Source organism: Crinia signifera, chromosome 6 (genome assembly GCF_055691185.1).
Source record: "Crinia signifera chromosome 6, ASM5569118v1, whole genome shotgun sequence".
Classification (NCBI taxonomy): domain Eukaryota; kingdom Metazoa; phylum Chordata; class Amphibia; order Anura; family Myobatrachidae; genus Crinia; species Crinia signifera.
This window is the reverse complement of record NC_139222.1, coordinates 59,966,307-59,985,771: the sequence shown is the minus strand read 5'-3', so window position 1 is coordinate 59,985,771 and position 19,465 is coordinate 59,966,307. Positions and strand designations below refer to the sequence as shown.

Sequence of the window (19,465 nt, the reverse complement as noted above, 5' to 3'; positions counted from 1 at the left end):
CTGTACTGGCAATAAAAAGAAAAAGTTTCCAATTTAAATAGCTAGAGAATGAAAACAATTTGCCTGTAATGTGAAAAAACCTACAGCACCTGGTGTTCACATGTGGTCTCCCACCCAAGTACTAACCAGGCCCAACACTGCTTAGCTTCCAAGATCAGATGAGATTGGGCCTACCCAATGTGGTATGGCTGTAGGTGAGATACAGGCACTTTTTTGCCCTCTTCTACTTCTATCACCAGGTAAGCTAATAAAAAAGTTTCCTAACTGTATTGGCTTACTGAAAAAAATCATGTGTTGGTAATGTAAAAAGACCTACAGGACATGATATTAGCAGGGGGTCTTAAATTAAACTACTAAAGAGGCTCAACACTGTTTAGCTGCCAAAAGCAGTTGGAATTGGGCCTAAACAGTTTGGTAAGTCTTTAGGTGATGGCTATTGTGTCTGTTTGACCTCTTCCAAATGTCTGTGCTGGCAATAAAAAGAAAAAGTTTCCTATTTAAATAGCTAGAGAATAAAATAATTTGCCAGTAATGTGAAAAAACCTACAGCACCTGGTGTTCCCATGTGGTCTCCCACCCAAGTACTAACCAGGCCCAACACTGCTTAGCTTCCAAGATCAGACGAGATTGGGCCTATCCAATGTGGTATGGCTGTAGGTGAGTTAAAGGCACTTTTTTGCCCTCTTCTACTTCTATCACCAGGTAAGCTAATACAAAAGTTTCCTAACTGTATTGGCTTACTGAAAAAAATCATGTGTTGGTAATGTAAAAAGACCTACAGGACATGATATTAGCAGGGGGGTCTTAAATTAAACTACAAAAGAGGCTCAACACTGTTTAGCTGCCAAAAGCAGTTGGAATTGGGCCTAAACAGTGTGGTAAGTCTTTAGGTGATGGCTATTGTGTTTGTTTGACCTCTTCCAAATGTCTGTGCTGGCAATAAAAAGAAAAAGTTTCCAATTTAAATAGCTAGAGAATAAAAACAATTTGCCAGTAATGTGAAAAAACCTACAGCACCTGGTGTTCCCAGGTGGTCTCCCACCCAAGTACTAACCAGGCCCAACACTGCTTAGCTTCCAAGATCAGACGAGATTGGGCCTATCCAATGTGGTATGGCTGTAGGTGAGATACAGGCACTTTTTTGCCCTCTTCTACTTCTATCACCAGGTAAGCTAATACAAAAGTTTCCTAACTGTATTGGCTTACTGAAAAAAATCATGTGTTGGTAATGTAAAAAGACCTACAGGACATGATATTAGCAGGGGGTCTTAAATTAAACTACAAAAGAGGCTCAACACTGTTTAGCTGCCAAAAGCAGTTGGAATTGAGCCTAAACAGTGTGGTAAGTCTTTAGGTGATGGCTATTGTGTCTGTTTGACCTCTTCCAAATGTCTGTGCTGGCAATAAAAAGAAAAAGTTTCCAATTTAAATAGCTAGAGAATGAAAACAATTTGCCAGTAATGTGAAAAAACCTACAGCACCTGGTGTTCCCAGGTGGTCTCCCACCCATAGGCGAATCTAGAATTAAGGTAATGGGTGGTCCCAGATCTAGACATAATAGAAGGGGGACGTTTGCGGGACGTTTGCGCGGCGTAGCCGCGCGGCAAAAAGGGGGCGTGGTCTCATGGGAAGGAGGCGTGGCATCACAAATAGGGGTGTGGTATTACACTTTAGACCATACACAGTAATGCCCATTACACATTTTAGCAAACTCTGTAATACCCATTACACATAAAGCCACACGCCGTAATGCCAATTACACATAAGGCCACACACCATAATGCCCATTACACATTGTGCCACATATCATGATGCCCATTACATACTATATAACAAACCGTAATGCCCATTACATATTTGCCACATAAGTGCTGCTTACCTACGTGCTCATTGCTAGGGGGTTCTTGCTTGATGGCACCATAGTACCCATTACACATGATGCCGCACACCATAGTACCCATTACACATGATGCCGCACACCATAGTTCCCATTACACATGATGCCGCACACCATAGTACCCATTACACATGATGCCGTGCACCATAGTACCCATTACACATGATGCTGCACACATAATGTCCCTTACACATGATGCTTCACACATAATGCCCCTTACACATGATGGTGCACACAAAATGCCGCTTACACATGATGCTGCACACCGTAATGCCCCTTTGAAATAATACCCCTTTCACAACAGAAAATGCAGGGATTTACCCGGGAATATGGTCCCAGGATCATGCAGGGACATTCCCAGGCTGACCCTTTATACACCAGCCTAGTCCCTGCATTTTCTGGTGTGAGGGGAAGAGACAACCACTCTCCTCTCCCTACCTCCCTTTAACAAACCAGCTATATCTTTGGAATCAACTAACCCATTTACATGAGACCAGTATCATATTGAAGAACTTTTGAGTTGGCTTTGAATGATTTTGATCCCGTGAAACTGGGCTGTTTGGTTCCAGAGAAATCTGCCCTCAAAGAACATAAACAGTCATGAAATTACATTTAAGAAATGAAAAAAACAAAAAACGGTTTAACCTCAATATCCCTGAAACCAATTAACCCATATGGATCCAGCCTGGTATCAGATTGAAGGCCCAGCGATTTGGGTTCAACTGAGATCAACCTCGAGCTTCAGTGATGCCGAAGGGGGAACTGGCAGCCGTTGAACTGGGTGGGGGTCCCATGTTATCCTATAGGGAAAACGTTCCAGCTTTGCCTGACCGTATCTCCGGTTCCCAGAGGGCTAGAGACACGGGGCTGGGCTCGTTGGAAAGCCCCATCCCTCAGCTACAAAATGGGCTAATGGGTGGTCCTGTGCACCCCCGGACCACCCCCTAGATTCGCCTATGCTCCCACCCAAGTACTAACCAGGCCCAACACTGCTTAGCTTCCAAGATCAGACGAGATTGGGCCTATCCAATGTGGTATGGCTGTAGGTGAGATACAGGCACTTTTTTGCCCTCTTCTACTTCTATCACCAGGTAAGCTAATAAAAAAGTTTCCTAACTGTATTGGCTTACTTAAAAAAAATCATGTGTTGGTAATGTAAAAAGACCTACAGGACATGATATTAGCAGGGGGTCTTAAATTAAGCTACTATACAGGCTCAACACTGTTTAGCTGCCAAATGCAGTTGGAATTGGGCCTAAACAGTGTGGTAAGTCTTTAGGTGATGGCTATTGTGTCTGTTTGACCTCTTCCAAATGTCTGTACTGGCAATAAAAATAAAAAGTTTCCAATTTAAATAGCTAGAGAATAAAAACAATTTGCCTGTAATGTGAAAAAACATACAGCACCTGGTGTTCCCATGTGGTCTCCCACCCAAGTACTAACCAGGCCCAACACTGCTTAGCTTCCAAGATCAGGCCTATCCAATGTGGTATGGCTGTAGGTGAGATACAGGCACTTTTTTGCCCTCTTCTACTTCTATCACCAGGTAAGCTAATAAAAAAGTTTCCTAACTGTATTGGCTTACTGAAAAAAATCATGTGTTGGTAATGTAAAAAGACCTACAGGACATGATATTAGCAGGGGGTCTTAAATTAAACTACTAAAGAGGCTCAACACTGTTTAGCTGCCAAAAGCAGTTGGAATTGGGCCTAAACAGTGTGGTAAGTCTTTAGGTGATGGCTATTGTGTCTGTTTGACCTCTTCCAAATGTCTGTACTGGCAATAAAAAGAAAAAGTTTCCAATTTAAATAGCTAGAGAATAAAAACAATTTGCCTGTAATGTGAAAAAACCTACAGCACCTGGTGTTCACATGTGGTCTCCCACCCAAGTACTAACCAGGCCCAACACTGCTTAGCTTCCAAGATCAGATGAGATTGGGCCTACCCAATGTGGTATGGCTGTAGGTGAGATACAGGCACTTTTTTGCCCTCTTCTACTTCTATCACCAGGTAAGCTAATAAAAAAGTTTCCTAACTGTATTGGCTTACTGAAAAAAATCATGTGTTGGTAATGTAAAAAGACCTACAGGACATGATATTAGCAGGGGGTCTTAAATTAAACTACTAAAGAGGCTCAACACTGTTTAGCTGCCAAAAGCAGTTGGAATTGGGCCTAAACAGTTTGGTAAGTCTTTAGGTGATGGCTATTGTGTCTGTTTGACCTCTTCCAAATGTCTGTGCTGGCAATAAAAAGAAAAAGTTTCCTATTTAAATAGCTAGAGAATAAAATAATTTGCCAGTAATGTGAAAAAACCTACAGCACCTGGTGTTCCCATGTGGTCTCCCACCCAAGTACTAACCAGGCCCAACACTGCTTAGCTTCCAAGATCAGACGAGATTGGGCCTATCCAATGTGGTATGGCTGTAGGTGAGTTAAATGCACTTTTTTGCCCTCTTCTACTTCTATCACCAGGTAAGCTAATACAAAAGTTTCCTAACTGTATTGGCTTACTGAAAAAAATCATGTGTTGGTAATGTAAAAAGACCTACAGGACATGATATTAGCAGGGGGGTCTTAAATTAAACTACAAAAGAGGCTCAACACTGTTTAGCTGCCAAAAGCAGTTGGAATTGGGCCTAAACAGTGTGGTAAGTCTTTAGGTGATGGCTATTGTGTTTGTTTGACCTCTTCCAAATGTCTGTACTGGCAATAAAAAGAAAAAGTTTCCAATTTAAATAGCTAGAGAATAAAAACAATTTGCCTGTAATGTGAAAAGACCTACAGCACCTGGTGTTCCCATGTGGTCTCCCACCCAAGTACTAACCAGGCCCAACACTGCTTAGCTTCCCAGATCAGATGAGATTGGGCCTATCCAATGTGGTATGGCTGTAGGTGAGATACAGGCACTTTTTTGCCCTCTTCTACTTCTATCACCAGGTAAGCTAATAAAAAAGTTTCCTAACTGTATTGGCTTACTGAAAAAAATCATGTGTTGGTAATGTAAAAAGACCTACAGGACATGATATTAGCAGGGGGTCTTAAATTAAACTACTAAAGAGGCTCAACACTGTTTAGCTGCCAAAAGCAGTTGGAATTGGGCCTAAACAGTTTGGTAAGTCTTTAGGTGATGGCTATTGTGTCTGTTTGACCTCTTCCAAATGTCTGTGCTGGCAATAAAAAGAAAAAGTTTCCAATTTAAATAGCTAGAGAATAAAAACAATTTGCCTGTAATGTGAAAAAACCTACAGCACCTGGTGTTCACATGTGGTCTCCCACCCAAGTACTAACCAGGCCCAACACTGCTTAGCTTCCAAGATCAGATGAGATTGGGCCTACCCAATGTGGTATGGCTGTAGGTGAGATACAGGCACTTTTTTGCCCTCTTCTACTTCTATCACCAGGTAAGCTAATAAAAAAGTTTCCTAACTGTATTGGCTTACTGAAAAAAATCATGTGTTGGTAATGTAAAAAGACCTACAGGACATGATATTAGCAGGGGGTCTTAAATTAAACTACTAAAGAGGCTCAACACTGTTTAGCTGCCAAAAGCAGTTGGAATTGGGCCTAAACAGTTTGGTAAGTCTTTAGGTGATGGCTATTGTGTCTGTTTGACCTCTTCCAAATGTCTGTGCTGGCAATAAAAAGAAAAAGTTTCCTATTTAAATAGCTAGAGAATAAAATAATTTGCCAGTAATGTGAAAAAACCTACAGCACCTGGTGTTCCCATGTGGTCTCCCACCCAAGTACTAACCAGGCCCAACACTGCTTAGCTTCCAAGATCAGACGAGATTGGGCCTATCCAATGTGGTATGGCTGTAGGTGAGTTAAAGGCACTTTTTTGCCCTCTTCTACTTCTATCACCAGGTAAGCTAATACAAAAGTTTCCTAACTGTATTGGCTTACTGAAAAAAATCATGTGTTGGTAATGTAAAAAGACCTACAGGACATGATATTAGCAGGGGGGTCTTAAATTAAACTACAAAAGAGGCTCAACACTGTTTAGCTGCCAAAAGCAGTTGGAATTGGGCCTAAACAGTGTGGTAAGTCTTTAGGTGATGGCTATTGTGTTTGTTTGACCTCTTCCAAATGTCTGTACTGGCAATAAAAAGAAAAAGTTTCCAATTTAAATAGCTAGAGAATAAAAACAATTTGCCTGTAATGTGAAAAGACCTACAGCACCTGGTGTTCCCATGTGGTCTCCCACCCAAGTACTAACCAGGCCCAACACTGCTTAGCTTCCCAGATCAGATGAGATTGGGCCTATCCAATGTGGTATGGCTGTAGGTGAGATACAGGCACTTTTTTGCCCTCTTCTACTTCTATCACCAGGTAAGCTAATAAAAAAGTTTCCTAACTGTATTGGCTTACTGAAAAAAATCATGTGTTGGTAATGTAAAAAGACCTACAGGACATGATATTAGCAGGGGGTCTTAAATTAAACTACTAAAGAGGCTCAACACTGTTTAGCTGCCAAAAGCAGTTGGAATTGGGCCTAAACAGTTTGGTAAGTCTTTAGGTGATGGCTATTGTGTCTGTTTGACCTCTTCCAAATGTCTGTGCTGGCAATAAAAAGAAAAAGTTTCCTATTTAAATAGCTAGAGAATAAAATAATTTGCCAGTAATGTGAAAAAACCTACAGCACCTGGTGTTCCCATGTGGTCTCCCACCCAAGTACTAACCAGGCCCAACACTGCTTAGCTTCCAAGATCAGACGAGATTGGGCCTATCCAATGTGGTATGGCTGTAGGTGAGTTAAAGGCACTTTTTTGCCCTCTTCTACTTCTATCACCAGGTAAGCTAATACAAAAGTTTCCTAACTGTATTGGCTTACTGAAAAAAATCATGTGTTGGTAATGTAAAAAGACCTACAGGACATGATATTAGCAGGGGGTCTTAAATTAAACTACAAAAGAGGCTCAACACTGTTTAGCTGCCAAAAGCAGTTGGAATTGAGCCTAAACAGTGTGGTAAGTCTTTAGGTGATGGCTATTGTGTCTGTTTGACCTCTTCCAAATGTCTGTGCTGGCAATAAAAAGAAAAAGTTTCCAATTTAAATAGCTAGAGAATGAAAACAATTTGCCAGTAATGTGAAAAAACCTACAGCACCTGGTGTTCCCAGGTGGTCTCCCACCCAAGTACTAACCAGGCCCAACACTGCTTAGCTTCCAAGATCAGACGAGATTGGGCCTATCCAATGTGGTATGGCTGTAGGTGAGATACAGGCACTTTTTTGCCCTCTTCTACTTCTATCACCAGGTAAGCTAATAAAAAAGTTTCCTAACTGTATTGGCTTACTGAAAAAAATCATGTGTTGGTAATGTAAAAAGACCTACAGGACATGATATTAGCAGGGGGTCTTAAATTAAACTACTAAAGAGGCTCAACACTGTTTAGCTGCCAAAAGCAGTTGGAATTTGGCCTAAACAGTTTGGTAAGTCTTTAGGTGATGGCTATTGTGTCTGTTTGACCTCTTCCAAATGTCTGTGCTGGCAATAAAAAGAAAAAGTTTCCTATTTAAATAGCTAGAGAATAAAATAATTTGCCAGTAATGTGAAAAAACCTACAGCACCTGGTGTTCCCATGTGGTCTCCCACCCAAGTACTAACCAGGCCCAACACTGCTTAGCTTCCAAGATCAGACGAGATTGGGCCTATCCAATGTGGTATGGCTGTAGGTGAGTTAAAGGCACTTTTTTGCCCTCTTCTACTTCTATCACCAGGTAAGCTAATACAAAAGTTTCCTAACTGTATTGGCTTACTGAAAAAAATCATGTGTTGGTAATGTAAAAAGACCTACAGGACATGATATTAGCAGGGGGGTCTTAAATTAAACTACAAAAGAGGCTCAACACTGTTTAGCTGCCAAAAGCAGTTGGAATTGGGCCTAAACAGTGTGGTAAGTCTTTAGGTGATGGCTATTGTGTTTGTTTGACCTCTTCCAAATGTCTGTACTGGCAATAAAAAGAAAAAGTTTCCAATTTAAATAGCTAGAGAATAAAAACAATTTGCCTGTAATGTGAAAAGACCTACAGCACCTGGTGTTCCCATGTGGTCTCCCACCCAAGTACTAACCAGGCCCAACACTGCTTAGCTTCCCAGATCAGATGAGATTGGGCCTATCCAATGTGGTATGGCTGTAGGTGAGATACAGGCACTTTTTTGCCCTCTTCTACTTCTATCACCAGGTAAGCTAATAAAAAAGTTTCCTAACTGTATTGGCTTACTGAAAAAAATCATGTGTTGGTAATGTAAAAAGACCTACAGGACATGATATTAGCAGGGGGTCTTAAATTAAACTACTAAAGAGGCTCAACACTGTTTAGCTGCCAAAAGCAGTTGGAATTGGGCCTAAACAGTTTGGTAAGTCTTTAGGTGATGGCTATTGTGTCTGTTTGACCTCTTCCAAATGTCTGTGCTGGCAATAAAAAGAAAAAGTTTCCTATTTAAATAGCTAGAGAATAAAATAATTTGCCAGTAATGTGAAAAAACCTACAGCACCTGGTGTTCCCATGTGGTCTCCCACCCAAGTACTAACCAGGCCCAACACTGCTTAGCTTCCAAGATCAGACGAGATTGGGCCTATCCAATGTGGTATGGCTGTAGGTGAGTTAAAGGCACTTTTTTGCCCTCTTCTACTTCTATCACCAGGTAAGCTAATACAAAAGTTTCCTAACTGTATTGGCTTACTGAAAAAAATCATGTGTTGGTAATGTAAAAAGACCTACAGGACATGATATTAGCAGGGGGTCTTAAATTAAACTACAAAAGAGGCTCAACACTGTTTAGCTGCCAAAAGCAGTTGGAATTGAGCCTAAACAGTGTGGTAAGTCTTTAGGTGATGGCTATTGTGTCTGTTTGACCTCTTCCAAATGTCTGTGCTGGCAATAAAAAGAAAAAGTTTCCAATTTAAATAGCTAGAGAATGAAAACAATTTGCCAGTAATGTGAAAAAACCTACAGCACCTGGTGTTCCCAGGTGGTCTCCCACCCAAGTACTAACCAGGCCCAACACTGCTTAGCTTCCAAGATCAGACGAGATTGGGCCTATCCAATGTGGTATGGCTGTAGGTGAGATACAGGCACTTTTTTGCCCTCTTCTACTTCTATCACCAGGTAAGCTAATAAAAAAGTTTCCTAACTGTATTGGCTTACTTAAAAAAAATCATGTGTTGGTAATGTAAAAAGACCTACAGGACATGATATTAGCAGGGGGTCTTAAATTAAGCTACTATACAGGCTCAACACTGTTTAGCTGCCAAAAGCAGTTGGAATTGGGCCTAAACAGTGTGGTAAGTCTTTAGGTGATGGCTATTGTGTCTGTTTGACCTCTTCCAAATGTCTGTACTGGCAATAAAAATAAAAAGTTTCCAATTTAAATAGCTAGAGAATAAAAACAATTTGCCTGTAATGTGAAAAAACATACAGCACCTGGTGTTCCCATGTGGTCTCCCACCCAAGTACTAACCAGGCCCAACACTGCTTAGCTTCCAAGATCAGGCCTATCCAATGTGGTATGGCTGTAGGTGAGATACAGGCACTTTTTTGCCCTCTTCTACTTCTATCACCAGGTAAGCTAATAAAAAAGTTTCCTAACTGTATTGGCTTACTGAAAAAAATCATGTGTTGGTAATGTAAAAAGACCTACAGGACATGATATTAGCAGGGGGTCTTAAATTAAACTACTAAAGAGGCTCAACACTGTTTAGCTGCCAAAAGCAGTTGGAATTGGGCCTAAACAGTGTGGTAAGTCTTTAGGTGATGGCTATTGTGTCTGTTTGACCTCTTCCAAATGTCTGTACTGGCAATAAAAAGAAAAAGTTTCCAATTTAAATAGCTAGAGAATAAAAACAATTTGCCTGTAATGTGAAAAAACCTACAGCACATGGTGTTCACATGTGGTCTCCCACCCAAGTACTAACCAGGCCCAACACTGCTTAGCTTCCAAGATCAGATGAGATTGGGCCTACCCAATGTGGTATGGCTGTAGGTGAGATACAGGCACTTTTTTGCCCTCTTCTACTTCTATCACCAGGTAAGCTAATAAAAAAGTTTCCTAACTGTATTGGCTTACTGAAAAAAATCATGTGTTGGTAATGTAAAAAGACCTACAGGACATGATATTAGCAGGGGGTCTTAAATTAAACTACTAAAGAGGCTCAACACTGTTTAGCTGCCAAAAGCAGTTGGAATTGGGCCTAAACAGTTTGGTAAGTCTTTAGGTGATGGCTATTGTGTCTGTTTGACCTCTTCCAAATGTCTGTGCTGGCAATAAAAAGAAAAAGTTTCCTATTTAAATAGCTAGAGAATAAAATAATTTGCCAGTAATGTGAAAAAACCTACAGCACCTGGTGTTCCCATGTGGTCTCCCACCCAAGTACTAACCAGGCCCAACACTGCTTAGCTTCCAAGATCAGACGAGATTGGGCCTATCCAATGTGGTATGGCTGTAGGTGAGTTAAAGGCACTTTTTTGCCCTCTTCTACTTCTATCACCAGGTAAGCTAATACAAAAGTTTCCTAACTGTATTGGCTTACTGAAAAAAATCATGTGTTGGTAATGTAAAAAGACCTACAGGACATGATATTAGCAGGGGGGTCTTAAATTAAACTACAAAAGAGGCTCAACACTGTTTAGCTGCCAAAAGCAGTTGGAATTGGGCCTAAACAGTTTGGTAAGTCTTTAGGTGATGGCTATTGTGTCTGTTTGACCTCTTCCAAATGTCTGTGCTGGCAATAAAAAGAAAAAGTTTCCTATTTAAATAGCTAGAGAATAAAATAATTTGCCAGTAATGTGAAAAAACCTACAGCACCTGGTGTTCCCATGTGGTCTCCCACCCAAGTACTAACCAGGCCCAACACTGCTTAGCTTCCAAGATCAGACGAGATTGGGCCTATCCAATGTGGTATGGCTGTAGGTGAGTTAAAGGCACTTTTTTGCCCTCTTCTACTTCTATCACCAGGTAAGCTAATACAAAAGTTTCCTAACTGTATTGGCTTACTGAAAAAAATCATGTGTTGGTAATGTAAAAAGACCTACAGGACATGATATTAGCAGGGGGGTCTTAAATTAAACTACAAAAGAGGCTCAACACTGTTTAGCTGCCAAAAGCAGTTGGAATTGGGCCTAAACAGTGTGGTAAGTCTTTAGGTGATGGCTATTGTGTCTGTTTGACCTCTTCCAAATGTCTGTACTGGCAATAAAAAGAAAAAGTTTCCAATTTAAATAGCTAGAGAATAAAAACAATTTGCCTGTAATGTGAAAAAACCTACAGCACCTGGTGTTCCCAAGTGCTCTCCCACCCAAGTACTAACCAGGCTCAACACTGCTTAGCTTCCAAGATCAGACGAGATTGGGCCTATCCAATGTGGTATGGCTGTAGGTGAGATACAGGCACTTTTTTGCCCTCTTCTACTTCTATCACCAGGTAAGCTAATACAAAAGTTTCCTAACTGTATTGGCTTACTGAAAAAAATCATGTGTTGGTAATGTAAAAAGACCTACAGGACATGATATTAGCAAGGGGTCTTAAATTAAACTACAAAAGAGGCTCAACACTGTTTAGCTGCCAAAAGCAGTTGGAATTGAGCCTAAACAGTGTGGTAAGTCTTTAGGTGATGGCTATTGTGTCTGTTTGACCTCTTCCAAATGTCTGTGCTGGCAATAAAAAGAAAAAGTTTCCAATTTAAATAGCTAGAGAATAAAAACAATTTGCCAGTAATGTGAAAAAACCTACAGCACCTGGTGTTCCCAGGTGGTCTCCCACCCAAGTACTAACCAGGCCCAACACTGCTTAGCTTCCAAGATCAGACGAGATTGGGCCTATCCATTGTGGTATGGCTGTAGTTGAGATACAGGCACTTTTTTGCCCTCTTCTACTTCTATCACCAGGTAAGCTAATAAAAAAGTTTCCTAACTGTATTGGCTTACTTAAAAAAAATCATGTGTTTGTAATGTAAAAAGACCTACAGGACATGATATTAGCAGGGGGTCTTAAATTAAACTACAAAAGAGGCTCAACACTGTTTAGCTGCCAAAAGCAGTTGGAATTGAGCCTAAACAGTGTGGTAAGTCTTTAGGTGATGGCTATTGTGTCTGTTTGACCTCTTCCAAATGTCTGTGCTGGCAATAAAAATAAAAAAGTTTCCAATATAAATAGCTAGAGAATAAAAACAATTTGCCAGTAATGTGAAAAAACCTACAGCACCTGGTGTTCCCATGTGGTCTCCCACCCAAGTACTAACCAGGCCCAACACTGCTTAGCTTCGAAGATCAGACGAGATTGGGCCTATCCACTGTGGTATGGCTGTAGGTGAGTTAAAGGCACTTTTTTGCCCTCTTCTACTTCTATCACCAGGTAAGCTAATACAAAAGTTTCCTAACTGTATTGGTTTACTGAAAAAAATCATGTGTTGGTAATGTAAAAAGACCTACAGGACATGACATTAGCAGGGGGTCTTAAATTAAACTACAAAAGAGGCTCCACACTGTTTAGCTGCCAAAAGCAGTTGTAATTGAGCCTAAACAGTGTGGTAAGTCTTTAGGTGATGGCTATTGTGTCTGTTTGACCTCTTCCAAATGTCTGTGCTGGCAATAAAAAGAAAAAGTTTCCAATTTAAATAGCTAGAGAATAAAAACAATTTGCCTGTAATGTGAAAAAACCTACAGCACCTGGTGTTCCCATGAGGTCTCCCACCCAAGTACTAACCAGGCCCAACACTGCTTAGCTTCCAAGATCAGACGAGATTGGGCCTATCCAATGTGGTATGGCTGTAGGTGAAATACAGGCACTTTTTTTCCCTCTTCTACTTCTATCACCAGGTAAGCTTATAAAAAAGTTTCCTAACTGTATTGGCTTACTGAAAAAAAATCATGTGTTGGTAATGTAAAAAGACCTTCAGGACATGATATTAGCAGGGGGTCTTAAATTAAACTACTAAAGAGGCTCAACACTGTTTAGCTGCCAAAAGCAGTTGGAATTGGGCCTAAACAGTGTGGTAAGTCTTTAGGTGATGGCTATTGTGTTTGTTTGACCTCTTCCAAATGTCTGTGCTGGCAATAAAAAGAAAAAGTTTCCTATTTAAATAGCTAGAGAATAAAAATAATTTGCCAGTAATGTGAAAAAACCTACAGCACCTGGTGTTCCCATGTGGTCTCCCACCCAAGTACTAACCAGGCCCAACACTGCTTAGCTTCCAAGATCAGACGAGATTGGGCCTATCCAATGTGGTATGGCTGTAGGTGAGTTAAAGGCACTTTTTTGCCCTCTTCTACTTCTATCACCAGGTAAGCTAATACAAAAGTTTCCTAACTGTATTGGCTTACTGAAAAAAATCATGTGTTGGTAATGTAAAAAGACCTACAGGACATGATATTAGCAGGGGGGTCTTAAATTAAACTACAAAAGAGGCTCAACACTGTTTAGCTGCCAAAAGCAGTTGGAATTGGGCCTAAACAGTGTGGTAAGTCTTTAGGTGATGGCTATTGTGTCTGTTTGACCTCTTCCAAATGTCTGTACTGGCAATAAAAATAAAAAGTTTCCAATTTAAATAGCTAGAGAATAAAAAACAATTTGCCAGTAATGTGAAAAAACCTACAGCACCTGGTGTTCCCAAGTGGTCTCCCACCCAAGTACTAACCAGGCTCAACACTGCTTAGCTTCCAAGATCAGACGAGATTGGGCCTATCCAATGTGGTATGGCTGTAGGTGAGATACAGGCACTTTTTTGCCCTCTTCTACTTCTATCACCAGGTAAGCTAATACAAAAGTTTCCTAACTGTATTGGCTTACTGAAAAAAATCATGTGTTGGTAATGTAAAAAGACCTACAGGACATGATATTAGCAAGGGGTCTTAAATTAAACTACAAAAGAGGCTCAACACTGTTTAGCTGCCAAAAGCAGTTGGAATTGAGCCTAAACAGTGTGGTAAGTCTTTAGGTGATGGCTATTGTGTCTGTTTGACCTCTTCCAAATGTCTGTGCTGGCAATAAAAAGAAAAAGTTTCCAATTTAAATAGCTAGAGAATAAAAACAATTTGCCAGTAATGTGAAAAAACCTACAGCACCTGGTGTTCCCAGGTGGTCTCCCACCCAAGTACTAACCAGGCCCAACACTGCTTAGCTTCCAAGATCAGATGAGATTGGGCCTATCCATTGTGGTATGGCTGTAGGTGAGATACAGGCACTTTTTTGCCCTCTTCTACTTCTATCACCAGGTAAGCTAATAAAAAAGTTTCCTAACTGTATTGGCTTACTTAAAAAAAATCATGTGTTGGTAATGTAAAAAGACCTACAGGACATGATATTAGCAGGGGGTCTTAAATTAAACTACTAAACAGGTTTAACACTGTTTAGCTGCCAAAAGCAGTTGGAATTGGGCCTAAACAGTGTGGTAAGTCTTTAGGTGATGGCTATTGTGTCTGTTTGACCTCTTCCAAATGTCTGTACTGGCAATAAAAAGAAAAAGTTTCCAATTTAAATAGCTAGAGAATAAAAACAATTTGCCTGTAATGTGAAAAAACCTACAGCACCTGGTGTTCCCATGTGGTCTCCCACCCAAGTACTAACCAGGCCCAACACTGCTTAGCTTCCAAGATCAGACGAGATTGGGCATATCCAATGTGGTATGGCTGTAGGTGAGATACAGGCACTTTTTTGCCCTCTTCTACTTCTATCACCAGGTAAGCTAATACAAAAGTTTCCTAACTGTATTGGCTTACTGAAAAAAATCATGTGTTGGTAATGTAAAAAGACCTACAGGACATGATATTAGCAGGGGGGTCTTAAATTAAACTACTAAAGAGGCTCAACACTGTTTAGCTGCCAAAAGCAGTTGGAATTGGGCCTAAACAGTGTGGTAAGTCTTTAGGTGATGGCTATTGTGTCTGTTTGACCTCTTCCAAATGTCTGTACTGGCAATAAAAAGAAAAAGTTTCCAATTTAAATAGCTAGAGAATAAAAACAATTTGCCAGTAATGTGAAAAAAACTACAGCACCTGGTGTTCCCATGTGGTCTCCCACCTAAGTACTAACCAGGCCCAACACTGCTTAGCTTCCAAGATCAGACGAGATTGGGCCTATCCAATGTGGTATGGCTGTAGGTGAGATACAGGCACTTTTTTGCCCTCTTCTACTTCTATCACCAGGTAAGCTAATACAAAAGTTTCCTAACTGTATTGGCTTAATGAAAAAAATCATGTGTTGGTAATGTAAAAAGACCTACAGGACATGATATTAGCAGGGGGTCTTAAATTAAACTACAAAAGAGGCTCAACACTGTTTAGCTGCCAAAAGCAGTTGGAATTGAGCCTAAACAATGTGGTAAGTCTTTAGGTGATGGCTATTGTGTCTGTTTGACCTCTTCCAAATGTCTGTGCTGGCAATAAAAAGAAAAAGTTTCCAATTTAAATAGCTAGAGAATAAAAACAATTTGCCAGTAATGTGAAAAAACCTACAGCACCTGGTGTTCCCAGGTGGTCTCCCACCCAAGTACTAACCAGGCCCAACACTGCTTAGCTTCCAAGATCAGACGAGATTGGGCCTATCCATTGTGGTATGGCTGTAGGTGAGATACAGGCACTTTTTTGCCCTCTTCTACTTCTATCACCAGGTAAGCTAATAAAAAAGTTTCCTAACTGTATTGGCTTACTTAAAAAAAATCATGTGTTTGTAATGTAAAAAGACCTACAGGACATGATATTAGCAGGGGGTCTTAAATTAAACTACAAAAGAGGCTCAACACTGTTTAGCTGCCAAAAGCAGTTGGAATTGAGCCTAAACAGTGTGGTAAGTCTTTAGGTGATGGCTATTGTGTCTGTTTGACCTCTTCCAAATGTCTGTGCTGGCAATAAAAATAAAAAAGTTTCCAATATAAATAGCTAGAGAATAAAAACAATTTGCCAGTAATGTGAAAAAACCTACAGCACCTGGTGTTCCCATGTGGTCTCCCACCCAAGTACTAACCAGGCCCAACACTGCTTAGCTTCGAAGATCAGACGAGATTGGGCCTATCCACTGTGGTATGGCTGTAGGTGAGTTAAAGGCACTTTTTTGCCCTCTTCTACTTCTATCACCAGGTAAGCTAATACAAAAGTTTCCTAACTGTATTGGTTTACTGAAAAAAATCATGTGTTGGTAATGTAAAAAGACCTACAGGACATGACATTAGCAGGGGGTCTTAAATTAAACTACAAAAGAGGCTCCACACTGTTTAGCTGCCAAAAGCAGTTGTAATTGAGCCTAAACAGTGTGGTAAGTCTTTAGGTGATGGCTATTGTGTCTGTTTGACCTCTTCCAAATGTCTGTGCTGGCAATAAAAAGAAAAAGTTTCCAATTTAAATAGCTAGAGAATAAAAACAATTTGCCTGTAATGTGAAAAAACCTACAGCACCTGGTGTTCCCATGAGGTCTCCCACCCAAGTACTAACCAGGCCCAACACTGCTTAGCTTCCAAGATCAGACGAGATTGGGCCTATCCAATGTGGTATGGCTGTAGGTGAAATACAGGCACTTTTTTTCCCTCTTCTACTTCTATCACCAGGTAAGCTTATAAAAAAGTTTCCTAACTGTATTGGCTTACTGAAAAAAAATCATGTGTTGGTAATGTAAAAAGACCTACAGGACATGATATTAGCAGGGGGTCTTAAATTAAACTACTAAAGAGGCTCAACACTGTTTAGCTGCCAAAAGCAGTTGGAATTGGGCCTAAACAGTGTGGTAAGTCTTTAGGTGATGGCTATTGTGTTTGTTTGACCTCTTCCAAATGTCTGTGCTGGCAATAAAAAGAAAAAGTTTCCTATTTAAATAGCTAGAGAATAAAAATAATTTGCCAGTAATGTGAAAAAACCTACAGCACCTGGTGTTCCCATGTGGTCTCCCACCCAAGTACTAACCAGGCCCAACACTGCTTAGCTTCCAAGATCAGACGAGATTGGGCCTATCCAATGTGGTATGGCTGTAGGTGAGTTAAAGGCACTTTTTTGCCCTCTTCTACTTCTATCACCAGGTAAGCTAATACAAAAGTTTCCTAACTGTATTGGCTTACTGAAAAAAATCATGTGTTGGTAATGTAAAAAGACCTACAGGACATGATATTAGCAGGGGGGTCTTAAATTAAACTACAAAAGAGGCTCAACACTGTTTAGCTGCCAAAAGCAGTTGGAATTGGGCCTAAACAGTGTGGTAAGTCTTTAGGTGATGGCTATTGTGTCTGTTTGACCTCTTCCAAATGTCTGTACTGGCAATAAAAAGAAAAAGTTTCCAATTTAAATAGCTAGAGAATAAAAAACAATTTGCCAGTAATGTGAAAAAACCTACAGCACCTGGTGTTCCCAAGTGGTCTCCCACCCAAGTACTAACCAGGCTCAACACTGCTTAGCTTCCAAGATCAGACGAGATTGGGCCTATCCAATGTGGTATGGCTGTAGGTGAGATACAGGCACTTTTTTGCCCTCTTCTACTTCTATCACCAGGTAAGCTAATACAAAAGTTTCCTAACTGTATTGGCTTACTGAAAAAAATCATGTGTTGGTAATGTAAAAAGACCTACAGGACATGATATTAGCAGGGGGTCTTAAATTAAACTACTAAACAGGCTCAACACTGTTTAGCTGCCAAAAGCAGTTGGAATTGGGCCTAAACAGTGTGGTAAGTCTTTAGGTGATGGCTATTGTGTCTGTTTGACCTCTTCCAAATGTCTGTACTGGCAATAAAAAGAAAAAGTTTCCAATTTAAATAGCTAGAGAATAAAAACAATTTGCCTGTAATGTGAAAAAACCTACAGCACCTGGTGTTCCCATGTGGTCTCCCACCCAAGTACTAACCAGGCCCAACACTGCTTAGCTTCCAAGATCAGACGAGATTGGGCATATCCAATGTGGTATGGCTGTAGGTGAGATACAGGCACTTTTTTGCCCTCTTCTACTTCTATCACCAGGTAAGCTAATAAAAAAGTTTCCTAACTGTATTGGCTTACTGAAAAAAATCATGTGTTGGTAATGTAAAAAGACCTACAGGACATGATATTAGCAGGGGGTCTTAAATTAAACTACTAAAGAGGCTCAACACTGTTTAGCTGCCAAAAGCAGTTGGAATTGGGCCTAAACAGTGTGGTAAGTCTTTAGGTGATGGCTATTGTGTCTGTTTGACCTCTTCCAAATGTCTGTACTGGCAATAAAAAGAAAAAGTTTCCAATTTAAATAGCTAGAGAATAAAAACAATTTGCCAGTAATGTGAAAAAAACTACAGCACCTGGTGTTCCCATGTGGTCTCCCACCTAAGTACTAACCAGGCCCAACACTGCTTAGCTTCCAAGATCAGACGAGATTGGGCCTATCCAATGTGGTATGGCTGTAGGTGAGATACAGGCACTTTTTTGCCCTCTTCTACTTCTATCACCAGGTAAGCTAATACAAAAGTTTCCTAACTGTATTGGCTTAATGAAAAAAATCATGTGTTGGTAATGTAAAAAGACCTACAGGACATGATATTAGCAGGGGGTCTTAAATTAAACTACAAAAGAGGCTCAACACTGTTTAGCTGCCAAAAGCAGTTGGAATTGAGCCTAAACAATGTGGTAAGTCTTTAGGTGATGGCTATTGTGTCTGTTTGACCTCTTCCAAATGTCTGTGCTGGCAATAAAAAGAAAAAGTTTCCAATATAAATAGCTAGAGAATAAAAACAATTTGCCAGTAATGTGAAAAAACCTACAGCACCTGGTGTTCCCATGTGGTCTCCCACCTAAGTACTAACCAGGCCCAACACTGCTTAGCTTCCAAGATCAGACGAGATTGGGCCTATCCAATGTGGTATGGCTGTAGGTGAGATACAGGCACTTTTTTGCCCTCTTCTACTTCTATCACCTGGTAAGCTAATAAAAAAGTTTCCTAACTGTATTGGCTTACTGAAAAAAATCATGTGTTGGTAATGTAAAAAGACCTACAGGACATGATATTAGCAGGGGGTCTTAAATTAAACTACTAAACAGGCTCAACACTGTTTAGCTGCCAAAAGCAGTTGGAATTGAGCCTAAACAGTGTGGTAAGTCTTTAGGTGATGGCTATTGTGTCTGTTTGACCTCTTCCAAATGTCTGTGCTGGCAATAAAAAGAAAAAGTTTCCAATATAAATAGCTAGAGAATAAAAACAATTTGCCAGTAATGTGAAAAAACCTACAGCACCTGGTTTTCCCAGGTGGTCTCCCACCCAAGTACTAACCAGGCCCAACACTGCTTAGCTTCCAAGATCAGGCCTATCCAATGTGGTATGGCTGTAGGTGAGATACAGGCACTTTTTTGCCCTCTTCTACTTCTATCACCAGGTAAGCTAATACAAAAGTTTCCTAACTGTATTGGCTTACTGAAAAAAATCATGTGTTGATAATGTAAAAAGACCTACAGGACATGATATTAGCAGGGGGTCTTAAATTAAACTACAAAAGAGGCTCAACACTGTTTAGCTGCCAAAAGCAGTTGGAATTGAGCCTAAACAGTGTGGTAAGTCTTTAGGTGATGGCTATTGTGTCTGTTTGACCTCTTCCAAATGTCTGTACTGGCAATAAAAAGAAAAAAGTTTC

General features: G+C 40.4%; 34 non-coding genes and 4 pseudogenes across 34 annotated transcripts; all 38 read right to left on the bottom strand.

The window, feature by feature from the left end:
* Positions 1-77: 77 nt before the first annotated feature.
* LOC146015411 (5S ribosomal RNA) lies at positions 78-196 on the bottom strand. The gene has a single exon (XR_014448333.1). It is a non-coding gene; the product is annotated as a 5S ribosomal RNA (ribosomal RNA).
* A 344-nt stretch (positions 197-540) lies between these two features.
* On the bottom strand, positions 541-659 carry LOC146013334 (5S ribosomal RNA). Its single transcript, XR_014446311.1, has one exon. It is a non-coding gene; the product is annotated as a 5S ribosomal RNA (ribosomal RNA).
* Positions 660-1,005: 346 nt separating this feature from the next.
* LOC146015405 (5S ribosomal RNA) lies at positions 1,006-1,124 on the bottom strand. Its single transcript, XR_014448327.1, has one exon. It is a non-coding gene; the product is annotated as a 5S ribosomal RNA (ribosomal RNA).
* Positions 1,125-3,291: 2,167 nt separating this feature from the next.
* Positions 3,292-3,400, bottom strand: LOC146011579 (5S ribosomal RNA; annotated as a pseudogene).
* A 345-nt stretch (positions 3,401-3,745) lies between these two features.
* LOC146015410 (5S ribosomal RNA) lies at positions 3,746-3,864 on the bottom strand. Its single transcript, XR_014448332.1, has one exon. It is a non-coding gene; the product is annotated as a 5S ribosomal RNA (ribosomal RNA).
* Positions 3,865-4,208: 344 nt separating this feature from the next.
* LOC146013333 (5S ribosomal RNA) lies at positions 4,209-4,327 on the bottom strand. Its single transcript, XR_014446310.1, has one exon. It is a non-coding gene; the product is annotated as a 5S ribosomal RNA (ribosomal RNA).
* Positions 4,328-4,673: 346 nt separating this feature from the next.
* On the bottom strand, positions 4,674-4,792 carry LOC146015071 (5S ribosomal RNA). Its single transcript, XR_014448003.1, has one exon. It is a non-coding gene; the product is annotated as a 5S ribosomal RNA (ribosomal RNA).
* A 345-nt stretch (positions 4,793-5,137) lies between these two features.
* Positions 5,138-5,256, bottom strand: LOC146015409 (5S ribosomal RNA). Its single transcript, XR_014448331.1, has one exon. It is a non-coding gene; the product is annotated as a 5S ribosomal RNA (ribosomal RNA).
* A 344-nt stretch (positions 5,257-5,600) lies between these two features.
* Positions 5,601-5,719, bottom strand: LOC146013332 (5S ribosomal RNA). The gene has a single exon (XR_014446309.1). It is a non-coding gene; the product is annotated as a 5S ribosomal RNA (ribosomal RNA).
* Positions 5,720-6,065: 346 nt separating this feature from the next.
* LOC146015070 (5S ribosomal RNA) lies at positions 6,066-6,184 on the bottom strand. The gene has a single exon (XR_014448002.1). It is a non-coding gene; the product is annotated as a 5S ribosomal RNA (ribosomal RNA).
* A 344-nt stretch (positions 6,185-6,528) lies between these two features.
* LOC146013331 (5S ribosomal RNA) lies at positions 6,529-6,647 on the bottom strand. The gene has a single exon (XR_014446308.1). It is a non-coding gene; the product is annotated as a 5S ribosomal RNA (ribosomal RNA).
* A 345-nt stretch (positions 6,648-6,992) lies between these two features.
* Positions 6,993-7,111, bottom strand: LOC146015392 (5S ribosomal RNA). The gene has a single exon (XR_014448315.1). It is a non-coding gene; the product is annotated as a 5S ribosomal RNA (ribosomal RNA).
* A 344-nt stretch (positions 7,112-7,455) lies between these two features.
* On the bottom strand, positions 7,456-7,574 carry LOC146013330 (5S ribosomal RNA). The gene has a single exon (XR_014446307.1). It is a non-coding gene; the product is annotated as a 5S ribosomal RNA (ribosomal RNA).
* A 346-nt stretch (positions 7,575-7,920) lies between these two features.
* On the bottom strand, positions 7,921-8,039 carry LOC146015068 (5S ribosomal RNA). The gene has a single exon (XR_014448000.1). It is a non-coding gene; the product is annotated as a 5S ribosomal RNA (ribosomal RNA).
* A 344-nt stretch (positions 8,040-8,383) lies between these two features.
* Positions 8,384-8,502, bottom strand: LOC146013328 (5S ribosomal RNA). The gene has a single exon (XR_014446305.1). It is a non-coding gene; the product is annotated as a 5S ribosomal RNA (ribosomal RNA).
* A 345-nt stretch (positions 8,503-8,847) lies between these two features.
* LOC146015380 (5S ribosomal RNA) lies at positions 8,848-8,966 on the bottom strand. Its single transcript, XR_014448304.1, has one exon. It is a non-coding gene; the product is annotated as a 5S ribosomal RNA (ribosomal RNA).
* A 346-nt stretch (positions 8,967-9,312) lies between these two features.
* On the bottom strand, positions 9,313-9,421 carry LOC146011578 (5S ribosomal RNA; annotated as a pseudogene).
* A 345-nt stretch (positions 9,422-9,766) lies between these two features.
* LOC146010270 (5S ribosomal RNA) lies at positions 9,767-9,885 on the bottom strand. Its single transcript, XR_014444785.1, has one exon. It is a non-coding gene; the product is annotated as a 5S ribosomal RNA (ribosomal RNA).
* Positions 9,886-10,229: 344 nt separating this feature from the next.
* Positions 10,230-10,348, bottom strand: LOC146013327 (5S ribosomal RNA). Its single transcript, XR_014446304.1, has one exon. It is a non-coding gene; the product is annotated as a 5S ribosomal RNA (ribosomal RNA).
* A 345-nt stretch (positions 10,349-10,693) lies between these two features.
* LOC146013325 (5S ribosomal RNA) lies at positions 10,694-10,812 on the bottom strand. The gene has a single exon (XR_014446303.1). It is a non-coding gene; the product is annotated as a 5S ribosomal RNA (ribosomal RNA).
* A 346-nt stretch (positions 10,813-11,158) lies between these two features.
* On the bottom strand, positions 11,159-11,277 carry LOC146010959 (5S ribosomal RNA; annotated as a pseudogene).
* Positions 11,278-11,622: 345 nt separating this feature from the next.
* Positions 11,623-11,741, bottom strand: LOC146016066 (5S ribosomal RNA). The gene has a single exon (XR_014448968.1). It is a non-coding gene; the product is annotated as a 5S ribosomal RNA (ribosomal RNA).
* Positions 11,742-12,088: 347 nt separating this feature from the next.
* LOC146017569 (5S ribosomal RNA) lies at positions 12,089-12,207 on the bottom strand. The gene has a single exon (XR_014450436.1). It is a non-coding gene; the product is annotated as a 5S ribosomal RNA (ribosomal RNA).
* A 345-nt stretch (positions 12,208-12,552) lies between these two features.
* Positions 12,553-12,671, bottom strand: LOC146017044 (5S ribosomal RNA). The gene has a single exon (XR_014449920.1). It is a non-coding gene; the product is annotated as a 5S ribosomal RNA (ribosomal RNA).
* Positions 12,672-13,017: 346 nt separating this feature from the next.
* Positions 13,018-13,136, bottom strand: LOC146013324 (5S ribosomal RNA). The gene has a single exon (XR_014446302.1). It is a non-coding gene; the product is annotated as a 5S ribosomal RNA (ribosomal RNA).
* A 347-nt stretch (positions 13,137-13,483) lies between these two features.
* On the bottom strand, positions 13,484-13,602 carry LOC146016436 (5S ribosomal RNA). Its single transcript, XR_014449328.1, has one exon. It is a non-coding gene; the product is annotated as a 5S ribosomal RNA (ribosomal RNA).
* Positions 13,603-13,947: 345 nt separating this feature from the next.
* LOC146013910 (5S ribosomal RNA) lies at positions 13,948-14,066 on the bottom strand. Its single transcript, XR_014446874.1, has one exon. It is a non-coding gene; the product is annotated as a 5S ribosomal RNA (ribosomal RNA).
* A 346-nt stretch (positions 14,067-14,412) lies between these two features.
* Positions 14,413-14,531, bottom strand: LOC146013779 (5S ribosomal RNA). Its single transcript, XR_014446747.1, has one exon. It is a non-coding gene; the product is annotated as a 5S ribosomal RNA (ribosomal RNA).
* A 346-nt stretch (positions 14,532-14,877) lies between these two features.
* On the bottom strand, positions 14,878-14,996 carry LOC146015505 (5S ribosomal RNA). Its single transcript, XR_014448424.1, has one exon. It is a non-coding gene; the product is annotated as a 5S ribosomal RNA (ribosomal RNA).
* A 345-nt stretch (positions 14,997-15,341) lies between these two features.
* LOC146014210 (5S ribosomal RNA) lies at positions 15,342-15,460 on the bottom strand. Its single transcript, XR_014447161.1, has one exon. It is a non-coding gene; the product is annotated as a 5S ribosomal RNA (ribosomal RNA).
* A 347-nt stretch (positions 15,461-15,807) lies between these two features.
* LOC146017568 (5S ribosomal RNA) lies at positions 15,808-15,926 on the bottom strand. Its single transcript, XR_014450435.1, has one exon. It is a non-coding gene; the product is annotated as a 5S ribosomal RNA (ribosomal RNA).
* A 345-nt stretch (positions 15,927-16,271) lies between these two features.
* On the bottom strand, positions 16,272-16,390 carry LOC146017033 (5S ribosomal RNA). Its single transcript, XR_014449909.1, has one exon. It is a non-coding gene; the product is annotated as a 5S ribosomal RNA (ribosomal RNA).
* Positions 16,391-16,736: 346 nt separating this feature from the next.
* Positions 16,737-16,855, bottom strand: LOC146013323 (5S ribosomal RNA). The gene has a single exon (XR_014446301.1). It is a non-coding gene; the product is annotated as a 5S ribosomal RNA (ribosomal RNA).
* Positions 16,856-17,202: 347 nt separating this feature from the next.
* LOC146016435 (5S ribosomal RNA) lies at positions 17,203-17,321 on the bottom strand. The gene has a single exon (XR_014449327.1). It is a non-coding gene; the product is annotated as a 5S ribosomal RNA (ribosomal RNA).
* Positions 17,322-17,666: 345 nt separating this feature from the next.
* LOC146013664 (5S ribosomal RNA) lies at positions 17,667-17,785 on the bottom strand. Its single transcript, XR_014446636.1, has one exon. It is a non-coding gene; the product is annotated as a 5S ribosomal RNA (ribosomal RNA).
* Positions 17,786-18,130: 345 nt separating this feature from the next.
* On the bottom strand, positions 18,131-18,249 carry LOC146015504 (5S ribosomal RNA). Its single transcript, XR_014448423.1, has one exon. It is a non-coding gene; the product is annotated as a 5S ribosomal RNA (ribosomal RNA).
* A 345-nt stretch (positions 18,250-18,594) lies between these two features.
* Positions 18,595-18,713, bottom strand: LOC146014169 (5S ribosomal RNA). The gene has a single exon (XR_014447122.1). It is a non-coding gene; the product is annotated as a 5S ribosomal RNA (ribosomal RNA).
* A 345-nt stretch (positions 18,714-19,058) lies between these two features.
* On the bottom strand, positions 19,059-19,167 carry LOC146011474 (5S ribosomal RNA; annotated as a pseudogene).
* Between the last annotated feature and the right edge of the window lie 298 nt (positions 19,168-19,465).